This window comes from Diadema antillarum, unplaced genomic scaffold, assembly GCF_040938485.1.
Source record: "Diadema antillarum isolate AM-2024a unplaced genomic scaffold, OU_Dant_1.0 seq00000968_RagTag, whole genome shotgun sequence".
Taxonomy (NCBI): Eukaryota; Metazoa; Echinodermata; class Echinoidea; order Diadematoida; family Diadematidae; genus Diadema; species Diadema antillarum.
Genome location: NW_027271813.1, coordinates 8604 through 17206, shown reverse-complemented (window position 1 = coordinate 17206; position 8603 = coordinate 8604).

The following is an 8603-nucleotide window of genomic DNA, read 5'->3' as shown; positions in this document are numbered from 1 at the left end:
AAGGAAAAATCAGAAAACATGTTACTTTATTGGTGAGCATCTTCAACATTTTAAGCATATTTATTAACTTTGAAAGAAGCTTTATATTACAAAGTACAGTGTATATGCAAATATAAACATCTTTCAAATGTATAATATAATTTCCTGTAAACATATTAATATATCTTTGCAATTATTTAACATATACAGCAATTTCTTCTTGACCGACAAAGTAGTAAATGTAACTTCTAAAATTATCTGAGATCACTATATTAATATGTATTCACAATTATTTAACATGGAAAGTAATTTCATCTTACTAAGTGAAAAAACAGTAATTGTAACTTGACACAGTCACAGAGAAAAATCAAAAGCATACATATGCAATAGGTACACAATAATGTGCATAATACTGTAAATATATATAGGACTAAAATTGTTTTCTAATTTTCCATTTCATCTCCCTTTGCAGTTCATCAAGTTTCCAAGAACAAACCAAGAAATTGCTCATGCACAAGAGGCATTTTTGGTATCGCTGGTTTTCCTAGCATCACTGGGTGTATTGACTGTACACATGTCAATTTGCACTGTTCAAAGCTTGGTGAACATGAGCATGTCTACGTAAATCGTAAAGGAAAGTACTCAATCAACACACAATTGATCTGCTCTGCCGACTTCAAGATCGTCAGTGTTGTGGCAAGATGGCCCGGTGGGACCCACGACGCCAGGATCCTTGCTAACAGCAAAATATCCAGAGAGTTTGAACATGGCAACCTTCGGGACGTCCTACTTGGGGACTCCAAGTACGGCTTGAAGCCGTACCTAATGACACCCTTCTTCAACCCTACTACCGACGCCGAGCGACGGTTTAATGAGTAAGTATGACATTATGTTAAAGGGGCCCTGAAATCCAAATACATGTTGATTTCTGTTGATTTATGATACCCTCAATATCACTTTTGCAGTGAAATAAATATCTAGAAAATTTTCATATATTTTGAATATTTTTTTCTTCTATTTTTCTTCAGATTACTTCGGAAAGCCCACAGGAAATCCTTTCACACCAATATTTCTGAGATGACGTCATCTGACAATCATTGCTAAAGTATTGAAATATTCAACAAAAGACATTGGAATTCAACTTCCCCTCGACTCAGCATAACTTGCATGTTCTCTTGCCATGTCCTTTGTTACCCACATCAATATCACAGAAACATGCGAATTCGGCTGAGTCAATTCAACATGCATTTGGATTTCAGGGCCCCTGCATAACACAGCAATGGTGGTGAGAAAGAGAAAAATTCTCAATATGTATTCCATAATAATACTATCAAAGCATTGTAATAAACAAATCTAATGGAAGACTAGTGAACATCAAATATAGTGTTATTCAGTATGCCAGATGCATTAAAGATTGAATGGAGAATGTTTTTGCGCAATTCAAATGTAACAAAGGATGAAATAACTGTATCACATTTTTCCCCAAAATTCTGTCATAAACTCACAATCAATAACCATAAATTACATACTGTACATTTCTGTGCAAATCTACTTTTCTTTGTTAAACTGAATTATCTAAAATATATATTTTTTTATTGCAACCAGACAGAGACTACTGAGTTGATTGAAAATATGTACATGCATGTACTTGATTTTTTTTTTCATATCTTAGTATGTAACATTTTGCACACAAAAGACTTACATTTACCTATTGTTTCTATCCCAAATAGAGCACACTCGTTGGCAAGAGTTCGCATCGGCATGCTGAACGGACAACTCGGAACCGATTTCGCTGCTTAATAGGTCATGGCCTTAGACTCAATCCGATCACAGCATGCAGAGTAATTGAAGCCTGCTGCATTCTTCATAATGTCAGCAAACTACTGCAAGGTAAACATTCATTTTAGTTAGAATTCAGCCTGAAAATAGAAATGTCCATGCCGCAACCAGTATGCCTCTGCCGTAATGCAAGTTACTCCTAATGGGTCTGCAGTACAATTTCTTGTCAATGTGTGATGTCAAATTCAAATGATAGGCCACATATTGAACTACATATTTGCCTCAGAGTGCATAACATGTATTTCATGACTATTTTGACTATTGATCCTTTCATAGGTTCATGTATGAAGTAATTTCCAAGGCATTGAGATGAAGTTTAATCTCAGTATATATATTTTTCCTTTTTGTTTATTTATTTTTTTTTTGTGGGGGGGGGGGGGGCATATTCACATGGTCTTCAACCCATGACCTTTGAACTTACGATCATAACACTCAAAAGAGACTGACCATAATTTAGACACTGCACAAATATGTACTATATATTTCATGATGATACCTAAAGTCACTTTTGAGACATTGGGGTATAAGTAGAAATGAACTCTTCCATTTGAGTTTTGACCTTTTGACATTTTAGCTTTTGTCACAAAGCCTCTCCAAAAATCTGTTTTAGGTAAATACATTAATATAATTATTAAGTCACAAGAAATGTCATGGAGGAACTCCATAAATGTGGAGGAAACTCTGAATTACAATTCCGATCATTTCATCTTGAACATTTGATATTTGACCATGCGCATGGGCAATCAAAAGTTGGTAGGCACAACTTTGCCCACTCATACATGTACAAGGCAAGTTTCATTAGGATACCTCAGACAATTGATAGACAAACTGTCCAAAATTGACAGCCAATCAGCCCAAAAACATAATGCCACTACTGACACTTAGTGGCAGAGGCTTCGAAATCTTTGTTAGGAAAAAGAAATGAAGTATATACATTAACTCTTTTCTGTGCTTAAATGTATTTCAGAGACAATAACATGTTATCACTAACAAATGTTAATTACGAAGTACCCGCTGCATGCTATAAGGATTAGAACCAACACTTGCTGTTGGGCGAGAGCTCGGTGGTCTAGTGGAGATGACGCCTGTCCGGTGATAAGGAGGTCGTGGGTTCGAATCCCGCTCGAGTATGTACGCCCATGATAGTTTATCATGGCTACTACTAAAACACTGATAAATTCAGTGCTTATTTACGTTGATGCAGGGCATTGTGTCAATCAGTTGCACTGAAAGCATCTCGACGGAAGAATTTCATGAATGAAAAAAAAAATGTTGGAAGTGTTGAAATTATTAGCCATATCTATCTGCATTCATATATCCTGCTTGTGCTATTTGTGTCTTAGTCATCAGAACCAGCTAATCTGCAAGAGGCGGAAATGGTCCAACCAGACATCCCACAAGGAAGGGGTTAGTGGAGCGGCATAGCTTGAAAAATTAGAGGAATTGTGCATTTTATGATAAAAGCACCAAATTTCGCACATATGTTGACAATGACATTTGAAATAAATTCAGATATTGGGCCATCGTAAATAGCGCCCTCAGCGGCCATGGCAGCCATTTTTCAAAATGGCCGCCATAAAATGCCATTTTTCATTAAAATTTACAAATTTCAGAAGGGAAAATCAATAAGATTTTGCAAACGAGTGGGAAATAACATTTAAAATAAATTTAGATATTGGGCCACCGCAAATTGCGCCCTCAACGGCCATGGCAGCTATTTTTCAAAATGGCCGCCATAAATGCCATTTTTAACAAAAAATTAAAAATTTCAGAAGGGAAGATCAGGAAGATTTTGCGAACGAGTGGGAAATAACATTAAGAATAAATCCAGATATTGGGCCATCGTAAATAGCGCCCTCAATGGCCATAGCAGCCATTTTTTTCAAAATGGCCGCCATAAATGCCATTTTTCGTAAAAATTTACAAATTTCAATAGGGAAAATCAATAAGATTTTGCAAACGACTGGAATATAGCATTTAAAATGAATTTAGATATTGGGCCATCACAAATTGCGCCCTCAACGGCCATGGCAGGGATTTTTCAAAATGGCCGCCATAAATGCCAGTTTTCGTAAAATTTTACAAATTTCAGAAGGGAAATCAGTAAGATTTCGCAAACGAGTGGGAAATAACATTCAAAATAAATTTAGATATTGGACCATCGCAAATTGCGCCCCCTAACGGTCATGGCAGCCATTTTTTTCAAAATGGTCGCCATAAATTCAATTTTTTATAAAAATTAATTTCAGAAGGGAAAATCAACAAGATTTTGCAAACGAGTGGGAAATAAAATTCAAAATAAATTTAGATGTTGGGCCATTGCAAATTGCGCCCTCAACGCCAATGGCGGCCATGTTTAAAATTGACTGCCATAGATACCACCTTTTTCTCTGAATTTACTAATTCCAGAAGGAAAAGTCAATAAGATCTTGCACTCAATTCAAAAATTCCGCTTGAAATATATCTTGCGCCTGTGTATTACATTATTGTAAATAGCGCTCTCAATGGCCATTGCAGCCATTTTTCAAAATGGCCACCATGGATTCCATTATTTTTTATTTCCTGATTTCACCAAAGGAAAAGTCAGTAAGATTTTGCACACAAATTGAAAATTATGTTTTGAAAAAATGTTTGTACTAGTATTAGATAACTATAATACTGCTCTCAACGGCCATAGCCGCCATATTTCAAAATGGCTGCCATTGTCATGATCATTTTGTTTTAAAAAATGGTAATTTCTGAAAGAAAAGTTAGCAAATGTGTACATAAATTGAAAAATCATGTTTAAAATCAAACAATATATCTAGATTGCATTAACTCTAGAAATTGTTCCTTCACAAATTTTCAAGAAGAAAAAATTGCTAATAACGGCAATTGCAGCCATTTTCCAAAATGGCTGTCATTGATGCCATTTTTTTAAATGAAGATGTCGTAATGCCGGAAGAAGACAATAAACATTTTTTTTTTTTTGCGCAAGTTGACAATTACAAACAAAGAAGTTTAGACATTTAGCCATCATCAGCTGTGTTCTCAATTGCTCTTTCAGCTATTTGTCAAAGTGGCTACAATACACTCTTCTTTTTTCTATCAAAAAGAAAAAGAAAAAAAAGAAGCAGACATCCATGGCGGTCAGCATGGCCCTTGAGGGCGCCTTCTAAGAAGACCTTATACTTAAATTTATTTTTGAGCATAATTTTCAACTTGTTTGCAAAGTCTTATTGACTTTTCCTTCTGACATCAGCAAATTTTTGCAAAAAAAAAAAAATCGGGGGGGGGCATCCATGGCAACTGTTTGAAACTTGGCTGCTACGGCTGTTGAGGGTGCACTTTTGGATGGCCTATTATCAAATTCAGTTTAAATGTAATTTTTCACCTTTGTGGAAATCCTGATTGACGTCTGCAACACTTCACGAAAAAAAGACATTCATGGTGGCCATTTTGAAAAATGGCTGGAATGGCCATTGAGGGGGCAATTTGCAATGGCCCAATAAGTTTACTTTTCAATGTAATTTCCCACCTGTCTGTAAAATCTCGTTGGCTTTCCCTTCTGATTTCAGTAAATCTTTCCGAAAATATAGCATTTATGGCGGCCATTTTGAAAAATGGCTGTCATGACAGTTGAGGGCGCAGTTTCCGATGGCCCAATATGGAGATTTGTTTCAAATGTCATTTCCCATCTATAACCAAAATTTCATTGACTTTTCCTTTTGAAATTAGCATTTTTTTTTTAAAATGAAAAAGTGACACTTATGGTGCCCATTAAAAAAAAAATTGGCTGCCATAGCCATTGAGAGCTCAATTTTCAATTGCCCAATAACTGGATTTATTTTGGATGTAATTTCCCGCTTGTTTGCAAAAAAGAAAAAAAATGGCTTTCCCTTCTGAAATCTGCATTTTTTAACGAAAAATGGCATATATGGCGGCCATTTTGAAAAAATGGCTACCATAGCCGTTGAGGGCGCAATTTCCAATGGCCAAATATCTAGATTTATTTTGAATGTAATCAACATTTATGGGCAAAATCTTATTAACTTTTCCCATCTGAAATTTTCAAAATCATCGAAGAACTGGCACATTATTCTGTTATCAGACAGATGGACGTTGAGGGCGCAATTAACAATGGCCAAATATTTAAATGCATTTTGAATGTAATTTCCCACTTGTTTGTAAAACCTTACTGGCTTTCCCTTCTGAAGTTAGCAAATATTTTGAAAAAATGACATTTATGGCGGCCATTTTGAAAAATGGCTGCCATGGCCGTTGCGGGCACTATTTCCGATGGCCAGATATCTAGATTTACTTTGAATGTAATTTCCCATTTGTAACCAAAATCTTCTTGACTTTTCTCTCTTAAAATTAGCAAATGTTACGAAAACATGGCATTTATGGCAGCCATTTGAAAAATGGCTGCCATGGACGTTGAGGGCGCTATTTTCGATGGCCCAATATCTAAATTTAATCTAAACGTTATTGTCAACATGTGTACGAAATTTGGTGCTTTTATCACAAAATGCACAATTGTTCGGCTATGCCGCTCCACTAGGTGTGGATGATGCAATTGGACTTGCAGTGAGAGGTGCCATCTTTAACATCTTCTTCTCATAAGAAAGGATAATATATTTCTCTCTGCGTATCTCATGAATATTGCAAAATGCAGGTGTGGCGATGCTATTCAATTACTTGCCGAAAATCAATTGACCTCGAAGCCTCATTTCCATGAAGGAAATACAATTATAGATTTTTTTAAACAAAAACCGCTGGAAAAGTGTTGCAGGACAATCATAAATGTCTTGCCACAGAAGACACCCAATTTTGAATTTCATACAGTGTACTCCCGTTATAAATACTCGGGACTGGCAGTTTCCTTTCGTTATAATTTATGCGAATTTTTTACAACAGACTTTGAGGGCAATAATTTTTTGGGCCGGAAGTTTTACTTCGTTATATCAAAATTTCATCATAACCGTGTTCGTTGTAACGGGAGTGCACTGTACAGTAAATTGAAGAAGAAACTACAATTGAATCCTTTAAATGACATTGTCATGTAATATGTGACACTGCACCTCAAAACAAACAAAAAGTCGCCAGACATGAATTTTTAGTTAAGACCATATTCTGAAAGAGCAGACTTTAAGCTTTAAAATGATGTATAACTCAAATCAAATGGACTCTCCTAACATACCTAAATATTGGAAAGAAAGCACAAACTCAGGAAAAGCGTGAAGTGAGAAAAGAGGCTCTGAAGTACAGTGTCTATTCAAGCGCTTAATCTTTACCAAGCCGTACTGGCTGTGCAATGAATGGGACAAAAGACAGGAAGTAAACCACCAGAGTAACAACAATGAAGGGATTATCAGATTAAACTGAAACTAAGCATGCCTCATTAACACATTCTGTCCACAATTAATGTCAACTTTCAAAGCAGTAGCCCTATCCTTTCAAAAGCTATTAGAGTTGAAAGTAAAGAGTGTGGACAAGGTTTTTCAGAAATGAAAAAGGGATTCTAAAGACAAACCTAATCACACTATTCTACCAAAAATGTTCGAGATAAACGGCTTAAAAAACACACTTTCCTGCCCGTTTTATGATACCAAATTTTAGTATAATGTAAAAGAAGACCCGCTCTTTCAGAAAATATGAAAAAGTCAAGTTTGGCTAGGTTGACCCATTTCACTTATTTTCAGTCCTCACGCAAAATCAGTGTGTGCGACTTTATGTTCGTTTTGAGGTGCACGGTCACATATATACTTAATTTAGGATAGCCCTGTTCAAATAATGTCGAAAATTAGCCTCCGACGAAACAAATTTGGGTTCCGAAAAAGTGGTAATCATCAAACTTTTAAGAATTGACTAAAAATAAAATTTAGGTATATCACTTGTGGTAGTACATTTCGCTGTATGAATGCCCATCTTAAAAGCATAAAAAGTCAGTGATGAAACATCTCAAAGTTCTCGTAAATGGAATTTCAAATCTTCAAACTCCAAAACTGAACACAACAAATCTTGCATGTGTCTATTTCATTTTTGAAATTAGAATGTCCAACTTATAAGATATTTCTGAAAGAATGCTACACTTGCTGGAGATTTCTCGCAGCACTTCTATCTGTGTTTCAATCATAGATTGACATTCATCATAGGTTGCTGCATTCTGTGACGTGACGTTTCTTGCAAGCTGAAAATGGACTGTCTTGGGATGACTGGTCAATGTTTCAGCTTCACCTTCTTCAGCTTCAGATTCATCAACTGGGCACTGCACATTCGTCCCCGCCACAGATCCCAGAAGACAGGAGATGCTGCTCATTTCATGAAGCGTTTGTGTTGCGATGTCATCATCCTGGACAACAGTAATGAAGAATTAAGGATACACTGTTGTAATCACACTACCTCCTTTAATGAAGGATACTGCACTTTCCACTGTCAGGAATACATATGTTTTTAAAGGGTGAATTAAGTGTAAATATAAGTAGTGGAGATAAGTAAATGTTTAATATTATGAGTTAAATACAGTGCACTCCTGTTATAACGAAACCTCAGGACCAGCAGTATTTTTTTTTCGTTATAACCAAACAAATACAAATTGTAACGACACCGAGAAAGCCATGCATTTTTGATATTCTGTTTGCTAAATACTAGTCATAGACTGGAAAGCTTTGTGAACAATAAAAGAGATATAGTTATTCAATTTCAGATTATTGTATTACAATAACCAAGTTCCCCTCTAAAACTGTGCGTGACACACCAAGCGAACACACAGTGATGGCGTCGGTTTACCCATGCAGAGACGC